The sequence below is a fragment of the Cyprinus carpio genome, chromosome A14 (assembly GCF_018340385.1).
Source record: "Cyprinus carpio isolate SPL01 chromosome A14, ASM1834038v1, whole genome shotgun sequence".
In the NCBI taxonomy this organism is placed as follows: Eukaryota; Metazoa; Chordata; class Actinopteri; order Cypriniformes; family Cyprinidae; genus Cyprinus; species Cyprinus carpio.
Genome location: NC_056585.1, coordinates 22,411,534 through 22,426,266, shown reverse-complemented (window position 1 = coordinate 22,426,266; position 14,733 = coordinate 22,411,534). Strand labels below are relative to the sequence as shown.

The 14,733-nt window shown below is 38.6% G+C and overlaps 1 long non-coding RNA gene across 1 annotated transcript in view; it reads right to left on the bottom strand.

The window, feature by feature from the left end:
• Positions 1-2,491: 2,491 nt before the first annotated feature.
• The window catches only part of LOC122147471, a 49,853-nt gene continuing 37,611 nt past the window's right edge, over positions 2,492-14,733 (bottom strand). Inside the window, exons 6-7 of the long non-coding RNA XR_006161645.1 lie at positions 2,888-2,954; positions 2,492-2,811 (exon numbers count right to left, since the gene is read on the bottom strand). This is a non-coding gene — a long non-coding RNA (uncharacterized LOC122147471). The remainder of the gene's footprint in view (positions 2,812-2,887; positions 2,955-14,733) is intronic.

Here is a 14,733-nt window from a genome sequence, read left to right as displayed (position 1 = left end):
TCTGCATTAACACATCCAAAGTGCACACACGCAGCAGAGAAACACACACACACACACACACACCACACACACACACACACACACACACACAACACACACCCACACACACACAAGCACACACACACGGAGCAGTGGGGGCAGCCCATTTATGCCTGCTGCGCCCGGGGAGCAGTTAGGGTTCGGTGCCTTGCTCAAGGGCACCTCAGTCGTGGTATTGCCAGCCCAAGGACTCGAACCCACAACCTTAGGGTTAGAAGTCAAACTCTCTAACCAGCTAGACCACGACTTCCCCAAACAAGTGCATATGTTCTTCTCTCCATAGGCAGACATGTGAACTGCTTTATAATCAAACAAATAGTGTGTGTAATAAAAAATAAATCATGGTAAGGGGGAATTCTTATAGCATGCAACATGTTCACTCTCCTGGGACCATGTCGTGAAGGTAAAGTGACCCTATTGAGGGAGCACATTGTCCGGATGCAATGCACCCCCCCCACCCCACAGTGAGAGAGAGGACAGACCTCCAGGACAACAGCTCACCTAAAGACTTCTCAGGGTCAGTGTTACTCTCTCTCTCTTACCAGTGACCAGCATTGCTCTACCCTTCTCTAACATGTTACTTGAACCCACATGCAATGCTGCCCTTTATTTTGATGGATGTGATTTTCCCCCACTGACACTGATGGGTGTTGAGAGCCCCTTGCAACCTCTTTCCTGCTAAAAACACAGTGACTGATAAAGGAAACCTGAGCCCCTGATTATGTTCAGAAAATAATTCAAAATTTCAAACTTCTTCGATCCAAAAAAAAAACAACAACATACTCTTTAAAATTAAAGGTTCTTTATCGGCATCTCTGGTTGCATGACGAACTTTTAACATTAAAGGAAACAACCTTCCACCTGTCTTAAAATAACCATTTTCTACAACATTTTAATAATCTAAAAATATTTTTCAAACTATAAAGAACCTTTTGTGCAATGGAAAAATTTCCATGGATATTAAATGTTTCTGTCTTCATGGAATCAATGTCACAATAAACAACCTTTATTTATTTTTAAGACTGAACCTTTCCATTCTACAAAAGGTGCTTTATAGTGGAAACAGCTATTTAGATTATTTCAAAATGTTTTTCACACTAAAGAAAAAAAGTTCTTTTTAAGAAAAACTGTTTATTGAAATGTTTCTTTGAAGAACCAAAAAAAATGTTGGTTTTTTCAATGGCATTGCTGCCAGGGTTCTCAATGGGAACCATCAATGGCAAAAAGATTCTTAAAAATAGAGGTTCCAAAAGAGAGTTGTCACAGCAATACCATAGAAGAACCATGGTTCCCCCCAAAGAACCTTTCATGTTCTAAGTTTTTTTTTTTAAGAGTGAACTTGGATTTTACTATGAGCTGCTCCAAGTTTAAATCTTGCACATACTTGCACATCTTCCAACAGGCAGGCCTACATCCCAACCCAATTCGACCTGGGAATGGAAATTGAGCACCAATTATGTTGATCTACTAATTAGGGCCAGCACTTACGAAAAAATACAATATCATCTTAACAATTTATACAAAAAAAATACAACTTTATATAGCCTCATGACTCTATTATTTCACATGTGATCAAATGTGAAAAATTTTTTTTCTAAAATGGAATGATACAACGTACATATGTAAAATGTGTTCAAGAATGTAATTTACACTTTATAGGTTATACAGTTTTTCACAATTAAAAATATGTCTAATTTTATTTATTTATTTTAAATGCAGTTAAAAGGAAGAGTTTAAAAAATATATGTATTTGCATTAGGTGCAAGGTGGACTGGATATAACATTCATCAGCTCATTTTCACATACTGCGACTTCCAGTGTTTTTCTGCTGGATGGAGAAAATGAATCGCATCATTTAACCCCATCAATCAACCTGGTAATTGATGTCTTAATTGATGGCTGGGTTATACAGTTAATTGAGCACTTTCATTGTGGACTGTCATTGTTCACTCTTTTCAAACACACTGCCCAGTAAACGGGCACAGATAGAGCAACTCAACAAAGAGATACTAAAAACCAGTACATGCATTGCTTATTTATTCAGAGGGAAGTAGACAAGATCTCATTTTTTGAATCTGGATAGAAGAGATAGGTCAGATAGAATTATTTCCTTTTCTGTAAAAAAAAAAAAAAAAAAAAAAGAAGGCATTCAAAACAAAGCCCTGAAAGGCTTAAAAACGTGTCACTTTTTTTCTTTTTGAACTGATGGTCAGTGAAAGGAGTTTAACATAAGAAAATGTTGTTTATTACTTTAGGATGTCAAAGTTGATTTTAAATGAATTGTTTTATTTATTTATTATTATTTTTTCATTCATTTTAAATGAGATTTGAAATTTTGCAACATATACCAATACAAAGGGTAAATAAAGTTTAAAAACCTGAGTTATTTATTTTCCAGTCAAATAAAAGCTTAAAAATTAATTCATTAATTAATTTACTAAATATAGCCTGTAAAATGTTAAATAGATATAAACACTAAATTAGCATAACATTTTTAAATTTTCAATTAAAAAACAGGGTTGCAAATTTAGCTTAAATAACTTATCACATCACCATTTTGATGGTGAGCATTTATTTAATGTGCTTAAGCTCCATTACTTTACATGATAAATTAAATTATGTTTAAGAAAATTATCTAAAATATAAATTTTTTTCACAGCACAAATCATTTGGCTTTCAGCAATCCTGGTTTCACTGCTTGTCTCCGTGGTGACTGAGTGCTGAATCGCTGTGACCAATGGGACTGTCACCCATCCATCTTCACTGGCCTGGCTGCAGATTAAAGCAGAAGGATGTATAAATCAGAGTCCTAATGAATAGCTCTACTCAGCGGAAAAGAGAGGCTTACCTATTTTTCTCTGCCCACTCAGTGAGTCCCGCTGATCTCTTCCAGCAATCCTTCCTCCTGAAACCCTCTAGCCAAAGCAGAATGGCTGTCAAACACTGTCTTTACTTGACAAGTTAGTTGTTAAACACCCCCTAACTAAACTAGTCTTTAAACACTGAGGGCAGCAGCAGGCTGGGTGAAGCGTGCCTCTCTGAGTGTGTAATCCTGGCCTGCTGATGGTGCTGGGGGGCAGTTTGGTAATTGGGTTACAGAATACTTTAATTACTTCACTTTCCCACATTCTTGCTCTGCGCACAGACACAATGGTGGCGCGTGAGAAACTGCAGCCCAGGGCCCTGGAGTGCAGCTGCAGGGTAATTATCATTATGAGCTCCATGCATCTGTATACAAACAAGCACACACAGCTGCCTTCACTCTCTGACACTCGATTACATGGCACATGAAAGGAGTGGCATTGACACCACGTTATTCATCCATACCATGGTTAGTTGACATTAAATACTTATGGAAAGTTGATGTTTTGTGTTGTGACTATTTCAAACACCGCGTCGCGGCTTCTGAGGAAGCTCGTGAGGAAAAGGAGGAGCTACACATGGAATGGATTTGTGATTTTATTTTTCAGTAGTCATACCTACTAGATCATTTAAAATGAATTAAAGAAAGGTCAAAAGTATGGGAGAAGCCATTTCTATTTCAGAAGAAAAAAATAAAACAAGTTTATGATACAAAAATGTCACACACAGTGAACATAAAACATAAAAACATAAAAGCACAGTTGTGCCAACATATATTTTTTAACTAAGAACCAGGGAGCCAGAAAAAGGTAAACATGTAATAAAAGATGATTACATTTAAATATTTATTTATTTATTTATTCAATTGTTTGTTTTATTCATTCATTCCTTCATTCATTCAAATTATTATATATAGGCTACCATTCAAAGTTTGGAGCATAGTTTGTTTGTTTATTTAATTAAGAAAGTAATACTTTTAAATCCTTGGGGACGCATCAATAGTGAGCAATTATAATTTTACAAAATATTTTCCTATTTCAAATAAATTCTGTTGTTTTCCAACTTTTCCTATTCATCAAAAGAATTCCTTAAAAAATGTATCACAGTTTTTCACAAAAAAAAAAAAATCCAGTTTTTCAGCACTGGTATTAATAATAGAGAAATGCTTTTTTGAGCAACAAATCAGCATATTAGAATGATTTTCTGATTTCTCATGTGACACTGAAGACTGGAGTAATGATGCAAGAAAACAACTTTTGCATCTAAGGAATATATATTTTATTAATTTTAAAAGAAATATATTCATATGCAAAAACAATTTATGATTAATATAATTACAATTAATTGACCATATAATGTGTATGAAAATAGAAAGAACTTTTGTAACGTACTGATAGAAACAAATACAACTAAATAAACCTAAATTAGCGTTTCTAATGGACAGCATGAAGCTTTAGGGACATTTGGGGTTGCAGAAGTAAACACTTTTAAGCAGCCCACAGAGGGGGAGTGAAGAAAATAAAAGGGTAAACTGTAAAGAGGAGCATTTTTAGACTTTTTGCCCAAGGAGTAGCCCATAAAAGGTGGTGTCTGGGGAAAGAGCAGGGTTGGCAGGGGAACAGGGTGTTGAGTGTGTGGAGATGTAGCAGGAGGTGTAGAAAAGAATATTGTGTGATCAGTAGTGTGGATGCAGTGTGTGTGGGAGGAGAGGGCTGCCTGGCTGTGAAGCACTCCAAGCCCACAGTGTGCCAGCGAGGAAGCCCCTGGCTGTTCACCGCGCGATGCCCTGTGTGTGCGTGGCTGAGCCCTAGATGCAAGCTGCCTGCAATGGAAGAAGCCCGAGGCACAGGAAGGCCCACTCCAGCCTGACAACCACATTAAAGGCCCTGGCATCTGTTGAGGCACAGGAAAAAAAAGGCCCCTATCTCTGGGCTTTAACCCCCAACAGCACTAATCATTAACCCCCAAGCCCTGAGAAGGGCCAATAACAGCACCTTATTTGTCAGGCACCCTGCAAAGGGCCGGGGACTAATGTTTTGCAGCAAACAGTGTGAGAGAAGAACTGGATGAGTACTCTTAGAGAAGTACATAATGTACATCTTGAGATTCTTAAGTATTACTGATCTCATGAGAAAATGTGTTACTATTTTATGAAAATGTAAAATTTTGTTCACTTTTGATGCAATGTGATACCTTCAGAAACATATGATCTTTAGAAAAAAAAAAGGTCCACACCCTAAGCACGTAACCAATGAGGCATAAGCAGAAAATGAACAAATGAGATTGTATGAATTCATACAATTACAGGCTTACTGTTCTAATATAGTTATCAAAGACAACTATAATGATAACTATATTAGTATCACACCAACGAGCGATAACAAAATGAATGATCAAAATAAGATGATAGAATTTATATTATTGAATATAGACTTGTTCACAAAAGTAATAATAAGCATACAGATAACTATAATGATAACTGTATTAGCATGCACACAATGGCCATAATGAAAAGAAAACAAATGAAGCGAGATCATATGAATTCATATGAATAAAGGCCGTTCACAACTATACTTTGCGATAACTATGCTACACATCCACCGCAAGGGCGATATGCGTTCTGTTTGGCCCAGCGCAAGCGCCTGGCTGGTTATGTTGTTTGACAATTTAAATTCTCAAGCTCCTTAAAGTTAAGTTGATTCGATTTTTCAAAGTTTAGCAATTTTTAAGAAACTTTAGCATTATCATTATAATAATTTGCCAAAATGTAAATGACTTTTCAGAACACATTTCACAATTTCAAGTATTTTAAATCAGCATAATATTGGAGATTTTCAATGGCACATGATGTTTTTGATCCGGATGATTTTTGCAGTAAATGAGCATGTAATTGTCTATTGCAGGTGTTCGCCATCCTCAAGCACAGAAAAGACAAGATATGAGCCAGAAACAGGTGTCCTGTCACAAGAAAACTTGCTCACTCTCCAGGATCCTCATATGCCTTGAGAAGGGCCTTTATAGCTGCCTCAAGCTTCCACAGGTTTCAAAGCCCTGTTAATTTCACTAGCATGAACCTGGAAACAAAGCAGAGGGGCGGAGGTGGGAAGCGAATGTAATGCAAGCTAAGAATGATGCAGAGGAGAGGTGGAGTGTCTTTCTCTCTGGCCGTTTCATTAAGCTCTCTGTATATGGGCTCTGAGATTAGGAGCTGCAGGAGGTACCCCTAATGCACTTGCTCCTCAGTATTACCCTCCACACAATGTAAGCCCATTCAACGGTAGCTCATTACACACGAGGCAGGTAAGTATAGCCGTGGGAGGAGGGAGGAGGATGAGGGAGCCCAGCAGGGGGCTGCCAGCCATGCGTGATGAGCCTTCCCCCCTGCCCATTCACTCCCGAATCGCCTTCACCTGGAGCAGGCCAGAGGACACCTGCTTCTAGCTTCTAATGAGAAGATCCATGGCCTCATTTCCGGCCATTTCTGGGCTCATATATCCAGAGACAGCTGGCACACAAAAGCCTGCGCCTGTGTCCATCTCTCTAGTCCGGAGAGTAGATAGAATGACGTAGCTAAAGAATGCTCTTGCAGAACCAGGGCAGCTGTGGGAGCCCTGAAAATAGAGGTTTTGTGATAGGTTTGAGGTAAGAGTGCACCTGGCAGTGCCTACAGTACTGCTCTCACTGCTTATTGGAGAGGTGCCCGGGTTCCGATCGGCCACAATAACATGCTACCTTTGCTCTTGGCTTTTTTATGGCCCGAGATCTGCAGAAGGAAGAAGGAGAGGCCTGAGGAAGAGAAAGTATGCTTTCTGAAGCAATACTCCACCTCTCTCTGTTCATTTTCAGCTTCGACTTATTCCATAACTTGTACTCTTGCTTGAATTTTTCCCCAGCACTAGCGGGAAAGCATCTGTAGCTATGATGAAGCATTTTAACTACCAGAGTGTATATTCTCACACACCTGTGCTTTGGCAACAACTGCCAAGTGTTATAAGTAAAATTATTTTCATAACAGTTTGCCTTAATATACAAGTCCATAAATGATTGAAATAATGCAAATAAAGTCAAACAAATCCACAAGTTTGTGGTGTATATTTTGATCATAGTAAATGTAAAATGAACTACAATATATACTGTACAGGAGCACTCCTGGCATGCTACTCTCGATTATATTTGATCAACACATCAAACTGTTCTTAGTAACTTGTGGCATCACTTGTCTCTCCCACAGACTACTGCTGATAATGGCGTCAGAAGCCACATCCAAAATCCATGAACACGACCAGTTACGATGCTGCTGGTGTTATATATATATGCAAAATGTAAGATAAAAATAGGGATCATCTAAAATAAATGTTGCATGGATCTTATGTAATAATAGGGAAGAAACTATTAATCATTATTATGAAGCTTTTTAAATAATATAGTATACTCTGGTTTTTACCTATACAGTCCTTCTTGACCTAAGTGGGGCCTTTGATACCTTTTTCACATATAGGGATACCCCTTGACAGGTTAGTTCTATTGTGATCACTGGTACACCCCATCCTGGTTTATTTCATATCTCTCTGGTCACGCTCAGTTCATCCAACCTAAGCAATTACGATCGAGATCATCTAGAGTTACTACTGGTGTTCCTCAGGGGTTTTGTTTTGGGCCCTAGTTATTATTATTTACTTTCTCCCGCTTGTCACATTTTCAGGAAATTGGTATTCACTTCCCTACTATGGAGAAAGACACGCAGCTCTACCTGTCTTCTAAACCCCCTGACCCCTTTTCCTCCCCGTCTTTTTCCAGCTGTTTAGCCGAAATCAAGACTGGCTTTCAGCTAACTTTTAAAACTTAATAGCAATAAAAATGAGGTCTTACTGTAGGCACAAAATCTACTCTGACCAAATCTGACTTTTTTTCTGTGGAAATTGAAAATATGCCAAATTTGTCTTTCTCCCACAGGTAATCGGGTGTTTTTTCCTGGATAACACACTTTTGTTTGAAGCCCATATTATTATTATTAAGCGCGTAGCTATTCCATCTGCCCTAATATTAATCATCTCCGTCCTTCCCTCACAATGAACAACACTGGAACTTCATCCATGCACTGGGTTTCTCACGGTTGATTACTGCAATGCTCTTACTGGTCTTCCTTCTAAACTCCTTCATAAACTTCGTTTGGTTCAGAACCCGTGGCTCGTGTTCTTACTAGAACACCTTTCTTTGCATTTCACCAGCTCTCCAGCGATACACTGGCTTCCAGTGAATACCGCATTGATTTCAAAATTCTGCTTCTCACATTCAAGGCACTTCACAATCTCGCTCCTCCATACCTTACTGATCTTTCTTCATATTTATCCCCTCCACGCACTCTTTAAATCTTTCCCACTCGCTCTCCGTGGTGTCACCACGTTTTCGCTTAAAATAACCATGGGAGCTAGAACTTTTAGCCATGCGGCCCCCCACCTATGGAACTCTCCCTCTCGAAATTCGTAAAATAACAGTCTCATACTTTTAAATCCGCTTAAGACCTATCTTTTACTAAGGCTTTTTATAACCTGTACTGTATTTACTGTTTCTGTGATGCATGTGTGCTTTTAAGTTGTTGAAATACTAATGGGATTTGTTTACCTTCCCTTCATTTATTTATTTTTTTAGACTATTTTTTGTTTGTTTAAGGTGAACTTGGGTGTTATTAAAGAATGGGCCGTGACCAGATGGGGAGTACAAAAAAACACATAAAAAACGCACTGGCTAATCGTTTTCTGGGCATTAATGTCACTCTTTATTTTTGGGAAGTTAAAAAAGGGTTGTCTTGTGGTCTGTCCCACACTCCCCACTGAAAGCTTTATTCAGCAGGTGCAGCGTTCTCCAATACGTTGTGGGATCCTCCCTTGTTAAAAAGTTCAGGCTCACCGCCTCCCTCAGCACCTGAGGGCAAGTGGAGCAACCAGAGCTCAGGTAATGGAGGAAGAGAAGGACAGAGTGAAAATAAACAACCTCAGTCTCTGTCCATCCGTTGTGCCTCACCTGCTTTGTCCATTTCAAACCTGACACGGGCCAAATTAGGGGTTCTGGTTTTGGATTTACCATTGCAGAGTGCTGTGATCAGAGTATTGTCATATCAATGATTATACTAGTCAACCAGCATTTTTGTGGAGTTTTACAACTTGTTTGGTCATAAAACCCTGTTGTGTACACTACATATATATCACCAAATTCCAGCCCTAAAAGCATTAAAAAGAAGGCTATAAAATATGAAAAATTAAAGCAGACACAGTAAAGTTGGGGCAATGGCAAACTTTGGCAATGACAGTATTTATAATTTATTCAAGAAAAATTTGCACACAACAAAGTTTTGAATGAATGAATGTCTTAATTGGGGTGACAGTGTCAAACTTTGAACTGGAAAATTATCATAAATACAAAAAACCACATTAATTTACATAACCAAGCCAAAAGGTAGGTGCAGGTACTCGAAATAGGTCACTTTATAGTGAACTTTTCATTTACATGAACTGTCTGAACGGACCAATTCACCATAATGAATTGGGCACTCCAAAAATATGAGAGAGAAAAACGATTAGGATGAACTGATTCACTAAAATGAATCAGACTTTCCAACAGAACAGTTTAGGATTTTTAGGATACATCAGAAAGAGAGAGGACCATTTTGAAAGAACCAAGTAGGTGTTTATAATGAAATTGTTCATCCCTACATGAACCATTCAAACGAACCGATTCACTAAATGAATCAGTTTTTCCAACAGACTCTTTGAGATCAACTGAATCACATGAATAGGACAAACCAACACTACAAAAACCCGAGAAGACCGTTAGGATGAATCAAATCACCACAGTGATTCGGAGTAGTCTATACAACACTACATAAGAAATAGAGAGAATTGTTTAGGAACCGAATAAAAGAATGAATTGACTATCCAACACTACATAATAAAGAGGGTACCATTCCATTCCATCACTAGGTAAAAGAGAATGGACTGTTGAGGTGATGTCGGGTTCTGTTATATCACTACCAGTTGGATAAAGCTTGGTACAAGAAAAGCTAGGCTACACTATTTTCTTTATGAAAATAGCTGAATATTGTCACACTATTAAAAATGCAAATTAAAGTAGTAGCGTCCAATATAGTTAGTTACTCATGTATATAGGTTTGCTTTGTTTCCCCAGGCATGGTTACACAACGAGTTTGTGTGTTTAGAGTTCGCGCTTCTAAGGGAGCAGATCTGGGTTCCCCAGCCTCCTCTCCACTCACCTGTGGGCGGAGCACTTCCCCTGGTCGGCTCTTATCAGCCCATAGAGGGAAAAACCTGCCACGGTAAACAGGACCTCGGACCCTTTGCACTCATGCTCAAGCAGACAAGATGTTTTTCTTCTGCCCTGGCAGGAGCCCCCTGCCCCCCACCTGCCCAAACTATCTCCACCCCCACTCAAATTTAATCTTATCTAAAAATCAGCAGGGGTAAGGCAAGAGCCTGCTTATCATGATAGATTCCGTAGCACAAAGATGATCAACAGTGCCTCAGTACAAATGCATTTTTGACTGGAATGCATATTCATTAGTTGGTTAATAGCAGATTTCCATGAAGTGTGTTATTATTGGAAGTTTAATTTGTTTATTATTGATTGTCTTTTAATTTACAAATGTATTTATTAATTTGATTATTCATGTACTTATTTTTTATATTTTATATATTTATTTTACATACTTTCTTATATTTACTTATATTAATTACAAAACATTTGTATTCATAGTTTCATATAGTTTTTATGCTTAAACATTAATATTTGTATCTAATATACAAACATGAAGCTGAGGGACAATTATTGTTTTTCTACTGAACATAAATGCCAAATAAATTAATGCCACTATTATTGAATAATTATCTGATTGTGGTTATTTGAACTAATCAAGTTACCACAGTTACTGTATTTGAGATAACCACAATAATTCAGTTTAATTATTATATTATATTATATTATATTATATTATATTATATTATATTATATTATATTATATTATTCATTTTTCATAGTATTAAGAGTAAATCATTTGTGTCTGGTTTATTATTATTATTTTTTATTATTATATTACAGTATTTATGTACAAGAAATATAGATTTAAATCGTTTACTGAAATTATTTGAATGACAATTATCCATCAGCACAAAAATAGTACAAAGTACCTTTGTTCAAATTAAAAAGTGAAATTGAAGTATGACGTGACATACAATAAAGTATGTTGACCCATACTCTCCACAGGCCGTGCTCTGCATTTAAAAACATCCAAAGTGCACTGCGCGCAGCAGTCACACACACACACACACACACACACCACACAAACACAAACACACACACACACACACACAAACACACAACCACACACACAACACACCCCGGGCACGTGGGGCACCATTTATGCTGCTGCCCCGTGGACAGTTAGGGGTTTCGGTGCCTGCTCAGGGACCCTCGGTCATGGTATTGCCGCCCAGCCTCGAACCCACAACCTTAGGTTGGCGTCAACCTTCCTAACCACTGGACCCACGTACTTCCCCCCCACAGGCATAGTTCTTCTCTCATAGGCAGACATGTGAACTGTTTATAATCAAACAATAGGTGTGCTAATAAAACATAAATCATGTAAGGGAATCTTATAGCAGCAACAGTTCAATCTCCTGGGACCAGTGTGAAGGGAAAGTGACCCTATTGAGGGAGCCACATGTCGGAGCAATGCACCCCCCACCCCCACACTGGAGAGAGGGGAAGACCTCCAGGAAAACAGCTCACCTAAAGATTCAGGGTCAGTGTTACTCTCTCTCTCTTACCAGTGGACCAGCATTGCTCTACCTCTTCCCTAACATGTTTACTTGAAACCACATGCAATGCTGCCCTTTATTTGATGGATGTGATTGCCCACACTGACACTAGATGGGTGTTGTTGAGCGCCCCTGTTGCAACTCTTTCCTACTAAAACACAGGATCTGCTATATCTGATAAAGGAAACCTGATCCCCTGATTATGTTTCAGAAATAATCTAAAATTTCAAAACTTTTGCTCGATCCAAAAAACAAACACAACATACTCTTACAAATTAAAGGTTCGTTATCGGCATCTTCTGGTTGCATGACGCAACTTTTAACATTAAAGGAACAACCTTCCACTGTGGGGCTTAAAATAACCATTTGCTACAACATTTTAATAATCTAAAAAAATATTTTCACTATATAAAGAACCTTTGTGCCATGGAAATTTTCCACTGGATATTAAAGTTTCTTCAGTGTGAATCATCATGTCAAATAAACAACCTTTATTTATTTTTTAAGGACTGAACCTTTCCATTCTACAACCAAGGTGCTTTTATAGTGGAAATTAAAAGCTCTTTTATTTAGATTATTAACAATGTTTTTCAACCTAAGAAAAAAAAGTTTCTTTTTAAGAAAACTGTTTATGTGAAAATATTCTTTGAAGAACCAAAAAAAAATGTGGGTTTTTCAATGGCCATTTGTGCCAGAGGTTCTTAAGGAACCATCACTAGCGCAAAAAATATTCTTAAAAAATTGAAATAGAGGTTCCAAAAGAGAGTTTTCACAGCAATACGATAGAACAACCATGGTTTTCCAAAGAAGAACCTTCAGTTCTAAGTTGTTGTTTTTTTTAAGAGTGAACTTGGATTTTACTATGAGCTGCTCAAAGTTTAAATCTTGCACATACTTGCACATCTTCCAACAGGCAGGCCTACATCCCAACCCAGAAGAATCGACTGGAATTGGTAATTAGATTAATAATTAGGGTAGTACTTTCCCCGCCAGTTTCTGAATGAGCAGGGAGCCCTGTCGTGTCTTACTATGAGTGGTCATCCATCCCTGACCATCTCTTCAATCCCCTCTTCATAGCCCCTGGGCTCAGAGATAGACCAGGACGAGATAAGGTTAAAACAATGGGTCAGGAGAGACCAGCAGACCAGGCCGACTGCAGTCTTCTATCTCCGACCCCATCTCACTACCTGCATGGTGTGTCTGTGCAGAGGATGTTGTTAAAGTAAGAGCAAACCTCAGAAACATCCTGTGCCAGCTCTATCACTTCCCCCTAATCTACCTCTCTCTCAGTGCTCTTTTTTACCTTGTATAGCTGCTCGTGTGGATTCTTCACAAGGATTTTCACAAGTGAGTACTATGACCTTACTCAGTGTCACATGATCCTTCAGAAACCATTCTAATATGCTGATTTTAAAGCAGGTGTGCTGCTTTATATTTTTGTGGAAATGTGGTAAACCGAAAGTGAATTAACAAGCATTCTTACCGTCCTATAGGCCTTCCTATAGCCCAGAAAATTGTTAAGGTGATGAGAAGAAGAGACGAGGGGGGATGAGGGGGGATGGAAAAGAGAGAGATTACTGCCCTCACTCCCATTGCCCTTTCTCTCTTTCACTCTTTTTTTTCTCTCTGGAGACCTTGACAATATGCACACGCACTGTTTCAGGGCCAGGGGAACCCTGGCAGAGGCAGGTACTACAGAGCACCTTGACAAACAATGGAAAGTTATAAAAAGGCTACAGCTTTGTAATAAGTCTTTGTTGGGACCTTCATTTCCACCAAGGCATATGCATACTTCATCCTGCTAACCATTTACTGGTTGCCATGGAACCCCCAGTGGGCCAAAGGCCAAGAGGCAAGAGTGGTAGTGGATGGAACTCAATGGCTGTAGGGAAAATAAAAAAGCGAGCAGGCGGGGGACGATAGATGTGTATAAAAACTCCCTATCTTTTTTTAAAGGTACCATGTTTTAAACTCATTGCAAATATTTTTTTAAAAAATGACCATCATATTTTGCTAATGTCTCACACAAACAATACAGGGGAAAATAATGAAAAAAATGTGTTTGAAAAATCCAGTTGTTGGAAACTGAAACGAAATAAAGTACAGAATTCATTAAGAATAATAGAGTACACTGTAAGTATTTAGTCAGTTATATTTTATACAAATGTTCATGTAAACACTAAACAATAATTTTTATATTTAGTGCAGATTTATTCTTCTCTTTTAGGACCACCAATAAAAATTACACTGATCTGACTGTATTTTCCTTTTTGCTTTTGTTGTTTGCACACTTCCATGCCATACATGTCCACGTGGCGAACTGGCAGCGGGACACACATAACGCTGTCCGCCCTGTGGTGAGGTATGCAGGGCCAGGCGGTGGGCGTTGTGGTGAAATCCAGTTCGCCTAGCGCACAGGTCAGCATGGCGGCAGCAGCTGACTGCATGGATGCGGTTTCCCCACGCTACCCAGGTGGGTGGGAGATTGACAGTTTAGTTAATTAATAAAATCAGGCGCCTGGCTGAGCTCGAGTGCCCATGTTCGAGGGCCAGGCCCGCCGCCGCTGCTGCGCTGCGTTTACTGGCTCCCATATGCAAATTATTTCATTATTCAACGGCCCAGGAGCTCCAGAGGAGAAAGAGAAAAGGAGAAAAGGGAGAGAACAGGGGCCCCATTCAGGGAGCTTCTTGCCCATGTTTTGTTTTGTATAAATTTTCAAATTAAAATAAAACCATATGACTAAAGGGGGGGAGTAATCAGTACGAGGGCACAAGGGAGAGATAAGGTACCAGAGTACTATTACACTACTGGTGACGTCCCTTCTAACAAAGGGATTAGGCTGATCACATAAAATGACAACAAAAACATTCCTTATGAGTATTATGTCAGTGACATATCTGTTATTTTAAATCAGGGGTTAGTATTTTAAGTTTATATTCTAGAACTGTAGACATTGTATTTTAGCTGTTAGAACAATGAGGTGTGATACTGTCAGTTTGGTCA